Source organism: Pinus tabuliformis, chromosome 9, assembly GCF_031772625.1.
Source record: "Pinus tabuliformis cultivar Carrire ecotype Pingquan chromosome 9, CPIR1, whole genome shotgun sequence".
NCBI classification, from domain to species: Eukaryota; Viridiplantae; Streptophyta; class Pinopsida; order Pinales; family Pinaceae; genus Pinus; species Pinus tabuliformis.
Genome location: NC_142307.1, coordinates 206,965,845 through 206,982,149, shown reverse-complemented (window position 1 = coordinate 206,982,149; position 16,305 = coordinate 206,965,845).

Sequence of the window (16,305 nt, the reverse complement as noted above, 5' to 3'; positions counted from 1 at the left end):
AACGTGAATACCATGTGTTCATTCCCGACAAACAATTGGTATAAAAAATGGTTGACTCGATTCCACCTTCAGTCGATCGTACCTTTCCCGTAAAAATTGAACTTCATACTACTTATGATCTTATCATTTCTTCATATTAAAATGAACTGGGGGCAATCCTCCCATTCCAATGGTACATGAGGGTAGTTCTCCCATTCCCATAGCACAAGGGGGAAGTTATCCCCTTCTCATGGCACCCCCTTCAAGTATTATGGTGACGTCCTTTGATTAGAGTTGAATGGTAGGATATCATCTTCCTCCTTACGTGCCCCTCCAGATCATAGTACATGCTTATAATGTGGTTGTGCCAAGCACAATCATAGATGAAGGCACATATGTTAGTATTCTATCCTCAACCACTTTCAAATATTTAGGTTTTCCATAATTTATACCTATTACCCAAAGTTTGTTGGCTTTTAATAGAGGAACCAATCAATCGTTAGGGATCCTTCCTAAGTTTCCTATTAATTTAGGAGGAAATATTGTTTATATCGATGTGATGGTCATCCAAACCCTTTGGATTTTAATCTACTCCTTGGGTGTGACTATGTTTATGTCATGGGGGATCTTATCTCTTCACTCTTTCATGTAATGTGTTTCCCACATGAAGAAATAATAGTGACCATTGACTAGCTTCCATTCATTGGTCCTAATATGAATCCCCATCAACTAGCTTCCCTAAGTGGTCCTTATATGCAAGTGGTATCTTCCCAGCCATAGGTTAATTATCTGATAAAGTATTCCATTCACATACCTACTGATGAAGATGATCCTTTCACTACCTGCTCAACTTCTTTCGACTTAGATCCAGTAGGTGATATGGTGAATCATTCACTGGGGGAATTGGAGCCTGATCTTTCCATTGGAAACTTTGATATGTATCCCTTCTAGAGCCTTGTTCTTCCATCTTATGAGAACCTCTTGGAAGCCATGGTCGCTTAGAGGCCATGATCTATCTTCGAAGCAGGGTTCCTTTTCTTATGTCAAGCTCCTTAAAAAATGAAACAAGGTTCTTGGAGAAAAGTTATTTTTCTTGTGTTAAGCTCCTTAAAAGATGAAACAAGGTTACCAGAGAAAAGTTCATTTTCATGTGTCAAGCTTGTTAAAAAATGAGACAAGGTCTCAGAGCAAAGTTTTTTTTTTTTGTGTCAAGGTCTTTAAAAAATGAAACAAGGTCCCCAGAGCATAGTTCATTTTCTTGTGTCAAGATCGTTAAAAAATGAAACAAGGTCTTAGAGAAATGTTATTTTTCTTGTGTCAAGCTCAAAAAATCAAACAAGGACCCCGAATCAGAGTTCATTTTCTTGTGTCAATCTCATTAAAAAATGAAACAAGGTCCTTTAAGAAAAATTCCTTTTATTTGTGTCAAGCTCGTTAAAAAATGAAACAAGGTGTCATGTGCATAGTTTTTTTCCTGGGTTAAGCTCATTAAAAAATGAAACAATTTCCCTTCCACTTCGAGTCTTTGATTAGATCTCGTAAATTCCTAGTCGAGACTTTCATTTAATCTCATAAATGAAACTTTATTCCATCCACCTATTAGTAACTAGTAGTCTACTTAGGTGCATGAAATGAAGCTTGGGGGGCATGTACCACGAATTGAGTTATTATGTTGGGGGCATGCAAAATCATACCAAGCATAGTTTTTCTTTGTTTCAAGCTTGTGTAAAAATGAAACCACTCTCAAACATATTTTTTTCTCATGTTTCAAGCTTATGAAAAAATGAAACCACCTTCAAGTATTCTCAATCATAGTTTCCCATGTTTCAAGCTTGTGTAAAAATAAAACCATTCTCATTTCATCCTACGTGATTACCATTTTTATCAGCTTGTTTCTACCAAATGAGCCTTGCTTTTCTCATTCCATTTTCACCATTTTATTAGCCGATCATATGCTTTCACTTGGATTTTTTACTCTTTCGTGAAGAACAACTGTGATGAGTGCTCTTATTAGCCATCCCCTTGACCTTTGCATGTTTTGAGCAGTTCCATCATGATGGAAACCAATTCCCCCCTTTATACCACTCGTTCCTCTAGGAGGAGTCCTCTTTCAAATCTTTTCAGACTCCAAAAATATGAAAATATTTTCGATCACTTGTCTTGTCAAACTCGTTAAACTAAATAAAAACACATCTACTCAGTATAATTTTAACCCTTTTTTGGCTTGAGATAGACTAACTATGAAAACAGAATACCTTAGTCGAACATGGCTAAGAGGTTCTCTTGGGTATTATTTTCTACCTTTTCAGACCTAAGTGACTATCTATGAAAAGGAACATATGGAGTTTTCTTTTCCTCTTATTTTTCCAACTTTGTAAACATGAAAAATATGTTGAGTTATACCTTTGCTGGACTTGTTAAAACATCAAACAATGATGGACTCGTCACTCATGATGGGACTGAACCACTCCTTCTGTAGGTTCATTAAATATTCTCAAAGGGATTAATTTGAAGGATGGACTTACATGTCAATCATATGTTATACTTCTCGAGCTCGTTAAAAAATAAATATGTACTGGCCAGTATGGTTGGGGAAATTAGGAAAACATACTACATTTAATGGCAGTGAGTCACTCTTGAACACGACACTCTCCCACTTCATCTCAATGGATGGGGGGTTTTGAAATATGCTTTTCTTTTGGTTTATCATACTATTTCAAAGGCTCCGCTTCTTGTTTTGGGTCAACATTTCCAACTCCATTTCAATGTCGTCGTTGTGTTCAAGAGAAGTCATTCTGTTAATATATGCTACAATACTCTTGAGCATTCATTCCATGTTTGTTGTTCCTGATCAAGTTCTATATCAACATCATTCTGATCATTCAATCTCAAATCATGATGACCGTTTCGTGTCATTGATTGGGGATACATCAAAGACCTCCTGCGACGGGTTTATTTCTGTCGACATCATCTCATTATCCATGATTTTTTTATTGCTTTCTTACATAAATGGAAATTCTCCTCTCTATCAATGATAGGTTTATATTATTGGCCTTCAATCAAAAGATTTTGTGTGGTGTTTGACATCAACTCATTTCTTCACACCATATGCATTGTACTAGAGTACCTTGAGAGCCATTAACATCATCAGTGCTTTCTCTCGCATCTATTAATGGCTTACATCATTGGCCGATAATCAGATGGTATCTACCATGTTTGACTCCAGCTCATTCATTCACATGGTTATACCCATATATTGGTTGGTCATGTGAATGAGATAGAAGACCCTGGATCTAGTTTCATCCATCCAGGATGTGATTTTAGGAGTAATACAATATGTCTTTTACAAACTCATTAAAGTAAATGAAAAGACGTCTACTCAGTATAAGTTTAACCCTGCGGACCGAGATAGACTAACTATGAAAAAGGAAGATCTTAGTTGAACATGGCTAAGATATTATCTTGTGTATTATTTTCTGCCTTTTCAGACTTAAGTGACTATCTAAGAAAATGAACATAGAGAGTTTTCTTTTCCACTTCTTTTTCAAACTCTCTAGACATGAAAAATATCTCGAGTTATACCTTTATTGGACTTGTTAAAAAATCTAATAATGATGGACTCACCATTCATGATTGGACCAAACCACTCCTTCTCTGGGTTCATTAAATATTCTCAAAGGGATTCATTGAAAGGATGGAGTTACAGATCAAACATATGTTATCCTCCTTAAGCTTGTTAAAAGATAAAGAGGTATTGACCAGTATGGTTGGGGAAATTGGGAAAACAGGGTACTCCATTTGTTAATGGTAGTGAGTCTCTCTTGAAAACGATACTCTCCCACTTTATCTTTGTGGCTTTTGGGTTGGGAAATATGCTTGTCTTTTTCTTGATCATACCATTTCAATGCATCCTCTTTTTGTTTTGGGTCAATGTTGCCAATTCCATTTCAATATTGCCATTGTGTTCAAGAGAAGCCATTCAGTTAATGTATGCTACTATACTCTTAAGATTTCATTCTATGTTTGTTGTTCCTAATCCAGTTCTATATCATCATCATTTTGATCATTCCGTGTCAAGTCATGATACCCATTTCGTGTCGTTGATGGGTGATACATAAAGGAGCTCTTGCGATGGGTCACTTCCTATCGACATCAGCTCATTATCCATGAAGTTTTTTTTGGGCTTGCATACATCAATGGAAAGTCTCCTCACTCTCAATGATGGGTTTACATCATTGGCCTTTGACCAAAATATTTTTTGTGGTGTTCGACATCAACTCTTTTATTCACACCGTATGGATTGTGCTAGAGTACCTTGAGATCCATTAAAATCATCAGTGTTTTCTCTCTTGCCTGTTAACAAATTACATCATTGGCCAGTAATCATATGGTCTCTACCATGTTCGATTCCATCTCATTGATTCACATGGTTAGACTCGTACATTGGTTGGTCATGTGAATGAGATATAAGACCCTAGAACTAGTTTCATCCATCTAGGCTGTGATTTTAGGAGTACTACAAAATCACAAATGTATGATGGCTATGATAATACAGACAACCATCAGTCATGGGTCACCATTTTTCAATCGTGGACCTGTCTTTTGATCATTATACATGTTGGCTCACTAAGATGTCTTTTTACAGGCAATCTTACATTAGTTGTCAACCTAAGATAAGTCTTTATATTTCAAGAGTGCCAACATAGTATGTGCAGTGAAGCTAGAGGTTATCTAATGATGAATCGTTGAAATCATTAAAGTCCAATTCTTCAATTCAATTCACACAATTATGCAAAGAACTATTTATGAAAGGAATGCTTGCAACACCTGATGTAATTCTATACAGCTTGTTCTGAAACCAATTGGAACTAAATACAAATGATATTTACACGGAGAATTATTGAAATGAGCTTGAGACTAATCACACTAATCAAGTAAAGCAACTATGATTATCAAACAACACTACCAATCTATAACAACTCAAATTAATCTCCATTACTAAACAACAATAGTAAATGAACAACACTCAACAATCAGTAATTGAACAAAAAATAGTGAGTGAACATCAACAACTATAAGATATTCCTAAATGGTAAAAATTTTATATTGCAATCCGTAGAAGTTACTTAGTATTGTCTCTCAAGATCTATGATAACATATATTCAATTTGAACAACAATCAAACACACATTCACTCACTCTAATCAAGGTGCTTAAAGTCTATCTCGTAGCTTCAATATAAATCTAAGTGAATAGCAATATAAATAAATGTTGCAAATCTTCAAGATAAATAAAAGAACTAAACGTTAAACCAATTACAAAGACTAAATGTAAACTATAACAAAAAGGAGCAGTAAAACTTCTTGTGACTGGGCCTATAGTTGCCATAAGCCTCTACTTAATAAAAACCCAGAATACATAGATGTATAAAGCACAACCTTCTTTCATTAAATTCAAAGTAACAACTGATAGAGTCACTGAATTAACAATGTTTTTTCTCCAAAAAGAATAACTACATATTAAAACCCTAAACTGGTATCTAGTTTCCTTTCAGCCTTATATAGCATAAAAGAGAAACTTGGATAGAAGCGAATCCTCAGGATCAGGATATCCTGAGGATTTCACAATATGAAATCTGATCATATGATAAAACAAGAGTATTCGAATTGATATTTCACTTCCTTGTCTACCCGAGACATTGTGGCTTTTCCCCTTTATGGCCTCATGTTGTCCTTCCAATTGAACAACTTTTGCCCAATCACTTCTCTGCATACAAAGATAGAAAAGATTCAGTTTTTCATATTAAATTCACCTATTCTATCACCAAATAGTTTCTTCCAACTCTGAATGATATTTTCCTCATTTCATTCTATAAACAAAGATAATATTATAAGGATGAATGATAAATGAAGCATTAAATGAAGAGAAATGATACCTTTTTCTCATCCCAACAATACATGTAATGTTAGCTTATGTGTTGAGTATGGGTATGCCTCCCTTAGCAAAGATACCATGATGAAAATATATTGTGACAGATGATTATCTCGTCGGTTGTTCTTGATCCCGACTTGTCACAAGGTAAAGCACTTCAAGCATTAGCTATCATTTCTTACTTTTCACTTTAGGGGGCAATCTGTTATAGGTCATTTTTTCACATCTAGTCAATAAGCCTTCAACTAGATAAATAAAAATCCTTTGACCTCCTTTTCACTATCCTTGCACAAAGCCCTAAGCATGAGTCATTCTAATCCCTAAATTTCTACCTGAAATCACCTTATTTCAATAATTTTAAGGACCAACGCTCCCTGGCCTCTTAATGGACAACATTGACTACTTGGTTGCCCTACTCTCCACCTGTGCTTATCACCAGTAGGTCGCTTAGTGTTGGGGGTGCATGGATTCTAGAAATTTTGGGAAAAGAGAGAGAATCCCGAAGCCTCTTATTCCATAAGCTTCCGATATCGTTTGTAACCATTTACCTCAAATAAAAGTATCGAATCCTATCCTATCCTACCTTGGAGTTGTCACCCCATATCTCTTGATCTCATCCTCCCATAAAGAGTGTATCTCAAGCCAATATTGGTAAAGGATAAGAATTCATGAACTGCCTCCTTCACCTATATATTTACTTCCATCCATAGGCAAGGAGTTGGCTTTTAGAGAGTGATTATACGATTATGTTGTTGTTTTGAGAGATATATTTCCATGCATTAAGGTGATTAGAGGTGCACTTTGTGACAAGGAAAGGACAAGTCAACTTGGAGGAGCACTTTTATAAGATCAAAAGCTATTGTTTATTTTAAGTCACTCCATTTCTATTAATGGAAAGAGTTCTTTGTTTTCTTATATATGATGTTATGGTTTCATATATTTCAATACCATGTTTATCTATTGAATAAAGTGATTAGATGATGATACATAGATTTTATGGATTGTTGGCTTGTGTTATCTGATTTTGCAGGTTCTAATAATAGTGATCGAAGGTAGGATTGTAGCATTCAAGCCAAGGAAGGAGCGAATAATGAGACAAATTCCAAGTAGGCTTCATCCCATTATCTATTTACTTTAAAGAAAACATTAGTGCCTTTGTCTTTTTGTTGTTCTAGGTCAGTCCACCAGGCCTAGGGAAGATACTTCTATCTGTAGTCGTAGATTCTGCATAACACTATCCAAGGCACGTTTCTCCTCGTCCTCACCCTTGGATGAAGTCCCATCTCTAGTGTTTCACCTTATCTCCTCTTGTACCAAATAAAACAAAAAGCGTTTCCAATTTGGTAGTTTCTTGCTCTCGTTCACCGAATCCTAGTAGTTGTGCCAACTCTTGGGAATGCATAGAAGGGCTAGGCTCACCAAATCATCCTATGCTATAGTAACACCAACTTGACAAAGTTAATCACGACACTGCATGAACCTGCTTAGGTACTATGGAATGTTCTCATTCCTCTACATATTGATATTTTGAAGCTTATCCTTGAGTGCCAATTTCCTTTGGTCACTACTATTCTAGAAAAAATATGTCAGTGCATGCCACATTGCAGAAGGAGTCTCTTTCACGTGGAGATTAGAGACAATATGATCACATAATCCCTCCAATATGATCCTCCTTTCCTTAACAACACACTTCCCATTTTGTCATATCCTTTGCATCAGATGCTACTGGTTTCAGAATATCATTATCAATGAATTTCTTCAACCCATTATCCTCTAGTACTGCCTCCATGCGGTCCTTCCATGCAACATAATTCAAGATTCCATCAAGGATATACTCGAGCCTTTGTCCATCGAAATCAGTCTTCTTAGTCCTGAAGAAAACTTGCAACTTGATCTACAACCTCGAATCTCCTATAATGATAACTTCCAAATATCTATTCTATAGTGATTTCGACTCTGATACCATGTACAAATTAATGTGAAAATTCAATATTTCTCAAGAAATTTGTTAAATCAAAATACTTGAAGATACTCTATTGATCCACATAAGTTAATTCACCATCTAAAACAAGAATCATAATGCAAAAGGAAAAATCACACATGCACAAAGATTTATCTAGGGGAAAAAAACTACTCAAAACCCCTTACTATCTATATTGTATTAATCAGAGAATATAGAAGAAATACAATGCTTTATCAAGATTGAGCACACCCTGCAAGTGTATAGTCTATCCCTCTGCTTGACTAACTAAACCTGGACAACACTTAGCCAATTTCAAGCCTTCCCAAGCTAATATTTCCTTGCATTGTTCCCTTGTGAAATTGCAGTTAGTTTTTAGGAATTTCACACTATGTAATTGCGTAATAGCCTTAGGGAAATCTTTGACTACATGCACCACCTGTAAACATGGGAATATGCTACAACTGATAGTACACTTCCTTAGAATCTCCATCTGAACTGGGTAACTTGAGTCTTGAATTCTCTGTAGGAAACAATTATTTTGGGTTGATTGATCCATTAACTAGTTGATCACTATGTGTGGTTGAAGTTCCACTTCCACAACTTGACCTCCACTAGTTCTTATGATAGGTAGAACTAGTTAAATTGATAATAACTCAAATTAACTAAAATAGATTGCTACAAATTAGCAATCAATCATGTAGAACTGAACTCAAGCTTCCCCAACTTGAATTTACTGAGTTAACTAAGTGATAAGAGCCATGTCACCTCAGTTAACTACCTCCAAGTATTATGTTGAAATAGAAATTCAAATTTTAATCTAGTTTAACCAAGTCAAAGTCAAAACTAGATTTTCTTGCTACATTTTCAATAAACTAATTGCTAGTCTAAGTTAGATGTATGAATTGACATCTCAATATTTCATCTACACTAAAGTTATAATTCACATGATTCACTATCAATGAAGTGAATCATGTGAATAAACACATCATCATCCTTCAAATTATTCATTCCTTCATGATCTTGCTCTCTTGATATGAAATTGGGCTCGATGGATACTCCGTTTTGACACCAAGTATATTTTGAATGCGTTATGTCATAGTTTGACTGAAGGTTTGATTTTGATGTTGTGGTAAACTAGGATTCTTCTGTTTGCACCAAATTGGTTGAAATCCATGTAGGCACCAGTTGGTATCTTCCCATGTGCTTTGGATGATCAGTCTTCCATGGAATCTATTCAAACCTCATATATAGTTGCAGAATATTAGTGAGGCTACAAAATGTGTCAAATTTTGTAACTCATGGAAATTAATTCAAGTTTGCAAAGAAAAACATATAGAATTGAGAGAATATTTGACCTTATACCTTATTCCTTATTTGTGTAGCTTTATGGATTTTTATTTGAAAATAGTAGTGTATTGATGTGAGGATAAGTGGAAAATGAGTGAAAGAGAAGGGTAACAAATTGTTAAAGATACACAATTCTTGTGGCCCAACATTTCCCCACATTTATGGTTTTGCATGTCCACATGCACTTGTTGGCAGCAAATTTTCAAAAATTACAGTAGCGTTAATATTCAAATAATTATTTCAAAGGCTCAAATTAAGTTGTCCAAGTTACTTTGAACTCCTTTCTTTTGCATGACAACTGACCACCAAGATTTCTTTATCAATATTTTGGCCTTCAATCCTTTAAATTTTCGTTGGAGAAACTTGTTGGCTTTCTTGAGTTTTAAATACTTTCCATACAAATGATACATGCGTTTGAGAATTGTTTCATTCTATTCTTTAAGCAGATGATTTTATCTTTTTACATGGTTTTCTAGTATTTCAAGTTCAATTATCTCCTCTTTTAATGTTTTAATAATTTATTGCTCCATATGGAAGGGAATACTAATATATTGTACAAGGCTATTGAGTATTGGAACATCATCATTGAAATTATGTTCAAACGAAGGATTTACTTTATCCTGATGTGATTATTTCTCCGACGATTTAAAATAATTATATGTCTACTCTTGAATGATATCTATATCTAGAATTTTTTCTTTTGAAGCTAGTGGCACTCCGGATTTTCACTCCTCATGTTGGCTTGAGGGGGCTTGGACCTAGGTTTAGAGTTATCCATGCTAACCAACAAAGCCCTACACTACTGACCCTTTCGGCAACAACCCGCTTAGTGTAGGTTGCAGTCTCACCAAAGGCAGTATTGGGGAATGCTATAACCAGGTTTTTGCATCCAGAAGGCTATGTGATGTGGGGGTAAGGAGTTTCTTTAGTTTTAGGCTTGATCTGAGCTTCGTGAACCCTTATCCTTAAAATACCCAAACTTAAAGCAATTTCCAGTTAAATAGAGCTATGAGCTTCGCCTAAGGGTCAAATCATACATAAAATAATATGGAATAGTATATCCAAATATTCATAGAGTAATAAAGGAAATCTTACATATAAATGGCATTCAACTGAGCATAAATACAAAAAACACATAAGTATAAAATTAAGACACATAATTTCTTCAAATTTTCTTTATTATTCCAGATCTTCAATACATATGCTTTCAGACCCTGTGCACACAGGTGCAGGGACCCGCGCACTCAGTTGTGGACTTACCAAGGTCTCTGCACACATAGTTGCAAGAGCCTTCCTCTTTGCCCAAATAAAGAAAAGTCTCACAATTATAGACTCTAAAACATATCATCTACAAAACTTATTGCCTTAGAATTGCTAAGAAAACCCTTTATATACTTTTTCCTATTACAATACCATGGTCGACAAACCATGGGCAGAGCTCAAAACAATACAAACAATAAGGGGCTTTGACCTTCCTAAAACCCCTTGACTCTTATTGACATGCGTGCTCTAATCCTTAAAATGTGGAGGCTTTTCCAAAAATTAGTCAAATTTGGACCTATGGGACCCCGTCCCAAGAGGCCCCCAACACAAAGATGTGACTTGTCCTCAAGTGACTCTGCTGGTACACTCTATATGTTTTATTTCAGGTTGTTGAATGAAGACTTCACTGGGTGAAGCGCCTCCATGCCTTGTGCTGCTTCCTGTTGAACTTCTTCGACCAAGTTTTCTGTAGTCGGTCCTTCTTCTGCTAAGTCTATTGTCCACTATGTTTGTTGCACAATTTTGAGCTTTCCTTTCACAGTCTGTGAGAGTTTCCTTGCCAATTATTCCCAAGGTTGCATATGTGCGGTGATAATCTGCATCTTCTTCCGCAATGCCTCAATCTGTGCTTGCAGGTAGGTCCCTTCTTTCAACCCGACAAACTGTTGCACAAGTTCTAAGGTGTGTGATGTTGCCTTGATCTCATCATACTGAAGTTTCTTATCCTGGATGGCTACTTCAATATTTTTCACCTTTGGGTACTCCTGTAGTGAGGCCCACAGTTTTGGCATTTCTTCGAACAGTTGGCTATAGTCCTCTACTGCAGTGTCAATATTTTCCCTATCCATTATGATGGTAGCCTAGTGCTGCTCTTAGATCTCTAGTGGCATAGTGGGTTGTAGCTTCAATTGAAGCTCAGTAATTTTCATTTGCAAATAAAAATGAAACTTATCCACTTGTGCTTTCAAGTCTCTAAATGCATCTGCAAGCTGTTGCACTTTATCTTTTGAAGTGGCCTTAGATTGAATTTGGAGCTATGGAAACTCACTGCATACTCTAGAAATGCACTGCTCCAACTTCTTCCTTCATGCATCTGCCTCATTGTGATCTTGGAGAGATTTGTGCTTTTCATCGCACATCTACTGACTAGTGATATTTTCATCTTTGAACAACATGAGACCTTGTTTCTCTTGCACCTTAAGTTCATCTGCATCACCCTGGTGTAGCTCATGCAATGTGTGTAGAGGGAGTGCCACAAGGTTAATACTCACATTCTTAAGTGGCTGCACGCTCTCCCTATATTCAACATTATTTAGGTGTAAATATTCATCAAGCAAGGGTACGACGCAGAGCTCTAAAGTGAGTACCGATTACACATTGCCCGATGTCATTGGTTACATGCTCACTTGAGAATGAATCACTTGAACTATGCTCACTTGAAGCTGGAACGCTTGTATAATGCCTGTCTATGCTTGTAATTCCTTAAGACCCTGTTGGAACTTCGTAAGTATTGATTGGTATTTCTCTTTGATGTGTCCTCACATATCCTCCATCGTAACTCGGATGGTGTCTCCAATTTCCTCAAGGTCCCCCTCAGTGAGGACCATGGCTTTCACATCGGTAGATTTATCAGATTTGTGCTTTTTATGTGCGCCTCCAACACTTGTTTTTTGCCACATTTCAGAACAAATGGAAAATCAACATCCTACAGGTCTACATAGGGGTGTTCACCGCCCTGATCAGGTTCTTTTGTGAGCTATTCTTCTTCATGCTTGCGCTTTAGTTACTACGTGGTATTCTTGTCTATATCAATGGTTACCTACTTCTTTTCCTTCAGCACATATTTACTAGTCCCTGTTGTGCCTTCGTCGCCACTGAAGGAATAGTTGGTTGATATCTTCCTCGGTGACCAGAAGCGAAAACACCATCCAAGTCCATCAAATCATGAATCGCGCATATATACACATGGTGGAAATTGGCCTTGAAGCTAGCGATGCGTCGATATTCCTTGAATATAATCAATGACAACCTTGGCTTCTCATTGATCACCATTCACAGATCCATTTCGAATAACACCTAGAACATCTTATTTTCTATAACACTGGTAGGGTCCTTTGTTGCCAACAACGAGGAAAATCCATAAGCCTCACACAACTTTGGATCCGTAGTAGGATATTGTGAATCATCTGTTGTCCTCCAAGCTATCAGTGTGATCAATAATAAGAGCCACGCGTAGTGGAGTTCTTTTCCCTCCTCATGCACTTTGTGGTAGTCACTTAGGAATTCTTGACACAGTTACCTTGCCCAGTTCAACTGGACCCCCTTCTTGCATTGTGTAGTCAAGGATACCACTGGTGTCAGCACTTCATTTGCACGACAGTTCTTGATAATATTTATTGCCCAGGTATGTGCAGAAAACCACACAACTTCATCTGTGATTGAACTGATGGCATATCCCTTAGACTTCTCGATCAGCTCGAAGTCACTCTTCATCTAGTCTATCAACATTTTCTCAAGTTACTTCCCCATAAAAGCTTCTACGGGGTTCGTGCCTTGATAGGACAATGCTATGATTCTTCGTATCAACATGTCGTCAATTTGGATGGGCTATCCCAACCATAGGCACCCATCATGGACCAAGGCCAACAGGTGGCACACACAAATAGCGTTGATGATACTTCAGCTAAAGTGTGGGACGTACAACATGTTGAGAAATCCTACGCACTCAATATCGGTCACCCATTTCATTGGTTCAAGTATTGTGAGGCTCGCATCCCCATAGTACACCATCTTTAGATACTTGTTGGGTTCCAGTGGCGGAAATTTCTCATGTCACCCAAATCCCAATCTTCCATGCAGAGTTGGGTACCCTTGCCAACAATTTACCTTCAATATGCACTTCCTCCAACAATAATGGTGTGAATACCTTATGCTAGGGTCCTATAATTATTATAGGGTAACTTGATGATGATTTTTATAATTTCAGATGTTGTAAATAATATTCCATATTGTAAATTATTTCCAAAAAAGGTCAAAACTCTAAGAAAAATAAAAAAATATGCTTGCAAGATGAAATGCAACATTAGAGGATAATTAGGTATGTTTAGATTAAATCAATCACATAATTTAGATGTTATTAAATAAAATTATAGTAAAGGCCTTGGTACTATAGTCTGATTTTAGTGTAAGGTTGAAAACGACAAAAAAGGATTTTGTCACATGGGTTAAAGAGTTGCACCTTTCCCACTCCTCGATCCTCTTGCTCCATAGATCGATGACCTACATTACGTTTCAGCTCCCCCTCACCATCCAAATTTTACTGTCAAGGGGGGGGGGGGGGTCTGAAATGGGTGGTATTCAAACCCTCACCCACTGTAATGTGTCAACACCTCGTGTTTTCGCGCCCCCCCTCATGATGCCACCTACCACTCCAACCCCCCTCCGAAAACTGCTTACAACCTTCTTGCTTACAACTCTCCTTTCCCACCATATTTCCCACACACTCCTGGTTATGTTACCCTCCTTTCCCCGACTGCCATGTCACCTCCTGCATCCATGTCATTCATTTGTCTCATGATCAGTTGAAACTATACTTTTTCCTATACGCCTAGTGATTTCAAACATGGTTTCCAAACTAATGAAGATGAATTTTTAGAAATTGAAATGGGTTTTTTCTTCCAAAATCCTCATGCACACAAACCTCTCTCAATTTCCTAACAAATATTATGGTTAGGGATATATAGATGAAGCTTTGCAGACATATTTTCCCAAATTTTCCTATTTAGTCATACTTTTGCAGAACATATTGTGGCCAATCAGAGACGATTCTTGAGAAACTGGAGTATGTTTGTCTTCCTAAGATGCAAAATTACAATAACCTACTTCATATTTTACATAGCTATTACAAAATGAAAGAGACATTTACATATTTACAACCTATTTTATGGACTATGCAAAGCCATGTTTCAGTCACCTTTTTGTAGAGAATATTGGGAACAGCTGGAGCTAAATTTTGGGAAACTGAGAGAGGTTTATCTCAAGAACATATTTATCTACGATACCTCTCTCACTTTTTACAAAGTTCTCTTCGATTGAAATATACAAAGGGATGACTAGACCCTATTTTGTATAATTTCAGGAGGAAAATGCTCAAAGACAGTTAGCCACCTCATCAACTAAGAGTTGCAATCAAATTTGAATTTCTCTTCTTTTTCAATAGAAATCCATAATGATAGTGCCAAGTAGATACATTAGTTTTTAATTTCCTACATTTCATTTTTAATTGTGTAAAATAGTTTAGGATATTTGTAAAAAGATCTTGAGATTTTTATCAAGATATTTTAGTTTAGAATTTGTATAAATACTTCATAATTTGAAGCAATAGATGTTGGGGTTTGTATGAAGAAATCTATTGTCCAATGTAAAGCTGCTGATTGAGCTCAAATGGACTAATCAATAATACAAAGACTTTTCACAGGATTCTTGTGCTACACTTTTCTAGTGATGTTTTTCTTATTGTAATTGTAGTTTCAACTGTTATTCTCTATATGTTTATCATCTGATATCTAATTGTAAAATAGGAGATGTGAAAAATAAGACATGTTATTGAACACCTTATTTGGACTGTTTTTATAATCTGTATGTTTTCTTCTGAATTCTGATTGAAAAATTATTAAATGATTTTCAATCACAACTAAAATACACTTTTTCTCCATTTCATAATTCATCTTAAAAGATCCAGTGAATGTAACTAGCTTGCCCTGCGATTACTCTTTTAAACATTTGATGCAACATCCAACTTTATTTGACTCCATTTCCCAATGGCCTTCCCTTGTTGTTCCAACCAAACCAATTCAAAAACCAAACTCTGAGCCCAATAACTAGCTTGAAATTCCCAGTAAACAAAGCTAAATCTCAAAGAGAGATCCCTCTTTGAGTTTAGGAGGGCTAGATCCTAAACATGAAAGAAGTTTTGATGTTGCCTCCGTGGCTTTTCCTTCAACCTTGAAATTACGGAATGCTAACATAGTGGCGACCATACTCGGGAGAACATTTTATATTCCTCATAAAAGTTTATCAAGTTCCAGACCTGATTGTTGATGGTGAATAGTAATTATACACAAGAAGGCTGAATTATTCACCCAACGACTCCATGTTTCAAGAATCCGGAGCTCAAACTTTGCATGATGACTCCCTTATCAAAGAATCCAAAATTGTAAAGCACTTATGGTGACTCCATTTCATTGTTGATTGTTTTCAATATGAGTTCAAGAATACAACACAAGTATGCTCCTATGGACAGATCACAAATTCCAGGTTTTCCAAATCCCATTCCCAACAGTGATTGGTTAACTTATCTTCCATTGTTTAAATATAAAAAAGGAGATGATGTTGTTGTACATTTATTGAGGTTTCATATTCATAGATGTAATCGTAAAATCAAATTTCATGAAGATTGTCTTATGAAAATTTTATGGCAACTTTGGAGGAAAAGGCTAGATCTTGGTACGAAAATTTGCGTGCTGCTAGTATATGTTCGTTAAAGAATTTTCATACTGTTTTTTGCGAGAAATAAAAAAGGAATTATCCATCTTTTATCCGGAATTAAACAGGAACGCAACAAATTACATAGATAAACAGATACACAAAGATGCAACGGAAAGAATCCTTCATTTCATTAATGGAAAATACTGAAATATGCTTACAACCAGAAATGGAAATAAACTAGCTAGGGCGATGGTAGCTTATCTCTTAGGAGAGATGTGGTGGCTACATGCCTCTGAACTGTGTTACAATGAGGCTCGAAGGCCTATTTATTATTGA